The following is a 2,292-nucleotide window of genomic DNA, read 5'->3' on the forward strand; positions in this document are numbered from 1 at the left end:
GGGAAGGTGACAGACAATAAATAAATAAATAAGCAAGAAATACCAGCTCTGAAGAGAAAGTAGGGTAGTGTGCAGAGAGACTGGGTGGGTAAATTAGATTGTAAAGATAAATAAGACTTTTTATGCTGGAGGAGACAGACATGTAAACAGCTGATTAGAGTGTGAGGTGATATGTTCAGTGATCAATGTATGAACAAAGTGCTGTGGGTGAAGTGACTGTGAATGACTTTGTATATTCATGTGAGAGAACCAAGAGCAGTATGGTGTCAGGATCTGAGTGGATAGTAACTGGATAATAGTTGTGGGGTGGTTTGAAATCTAGGCTAGACAAGAAAAAGATTGATAATAGGATGTAATGATAACTCTGGAATTATAGCCCTAGTCAAATGCAGGGGGAAGGAGAGAGGAGGAAGTGGTTACTTGTCTTAGAGAAAAGTAGGGAAGTGACATTTAAACTTGGTCTTGTAACATACAGAGATTAAGGGGAGGGTATCCCATACTTATATTACCATGAGCAAAAGTAGAAAGATGAAGCACATTTTCGGAGTGCTTGGAGCATATGATATATGAAGGAGAAGGCTATAGGGAGTTAGGCCTGAAATATATGTTGCTTCAGATGAGCAGAGGGAGATCACTGAAGGTTTTTGTTATAGATTGACATAATCACAGCCTGAGGAATATTATTTTTGCTGTAATGTGTAAGATGAATTGGAATGGGGAGGGAGAGGTGACTGAGAGAGAATTCAGGAGTCTATTGCAATGGCCCTGAGGTGATGGGGATCTAATCCAGGATAGTGGCCTTCGATCTGGAGTGGAGATCATATGATAGGTGTGGAGCTAAAAATAATAAGGCAGACTACTGATAGAATGTGAAAAGTTAGGGAGAGGATGGGGAAGAATATGACTCCAAGAATGTAAGCCCAGTTGGCTGGGAAGATCGAGTTTCTGTTGACAAACTAAGGAAGGCAGAAGGAAAAATTAGGACAGATTACTTAGATTAGATTAATTGGGGATTTGTGGAGTTAATGATGCTAGTGGGACATTGAAGTAAAAGTGTCAGACAAGTTAATGAAAATGGGATTTTATCTTTGGGTTGGAAGATACAGACTGGAGTGATAGTAAACCCTCTTGGGAAGAGAATCTGTGGGATAGATGACATTGACCATTCTCTAAGAAAGAAGGGAGGTGAAGACAGAAATTTAGAACCATGACCATTCTGGCTGTTTATTGTATTTTTGTTCTTATACTTTTCAAAATAAAAAAAAAATATTACTTTTTTTTGTGGTAAAACTATACACAGCAAACATGAATTCAACAAGTTTTACATGTATAATTCAGTGACATTGATTACATTCTTAAAGTTATGCAGTAAACTCGGTGCTTCCTAAGTAAAAACTCCCCCTTCTTCCCATGGTAACACTATGCTACCAGAGCTCCCTTGTTTTTTATATATTTACTTATTTCATATATGTGAGATCATATGTTGTTGTTTTGCGACTGACTTATTTCTCTTAGCATAGTATTTTCAAGTTTATTCATGTTGTGGCATGCATCAGAACTCCATTTTTATTTATGGCTGAGTAATAGTCCATTGTATGTATATACCACATTTTGCTTATTCAGTCATTTGCTGGTGGATATTTCAGTTGTTTCTACATTTTGGCCATTATGAAAAATGTAGTGTTAATAATCTCTTGTACAGAATATGCTGTTGGGCTTCAAACCTCTACTCCTAGCTCAGTTCACCATGTCACTTGAAAAATTGTGTCCTTGGACCATATTATCTGGATTTCTTTGCAGAAATCAGTTTTAATCAAGGAGAACATAAAAAGCACCTTTGTGACCTCATTTGCTGTTGGGACACAACGGGGACATTTTTATATCATGTGTTTCATTGTCTCCTAGAGTAGCTCTTTCACAGTAAGTGATAGGAAATAGCTTTGCTTCTCATGGAAAATCATATAACAAGTCACATTTACTTTTTTACTTTGGTAGGAAGCACAGATTCAAATTGTTCCTTTAACTGTAATGACTGTATAGGACCTTATGATCTCCAGTTTTGAATTCCATTTCACAATCTCTCTTATTTTCCCAGTCTTCATTTTCTTTTCTAGTTTGTATTTTCCTTGGCCATTATTTCTATTTTTATTCTTCCTTGTCTTTTTTTTTTCTTCTTTAATAAATGAATTTCTCAATAGACTATCAAGCATAATTCAAAATGCACCAACAGCAGAAGAGAAGCCAGATGATTGGGACCTTCTAAAAATTAAATTTTTATGTGCTTCCAAAGAC

This window comes from Orycteropus afer, unplaced genomic scaffold, assembly GCF_000298275.1.
Source record: "Orycteropus afer afer isolate SDZICR_OR568_19922 unplaced genomic scaffold, OryAfe1.0 scaffold00297, whole genome shotgun sequence".
In the NCBI taxonomy this organism is placed as follows: Eukaryota; Metazoa; Chordata; class Mammalia; order Tubulidentata; family Orycteropodidae; genus Orycteropus; species Orycteropus afer.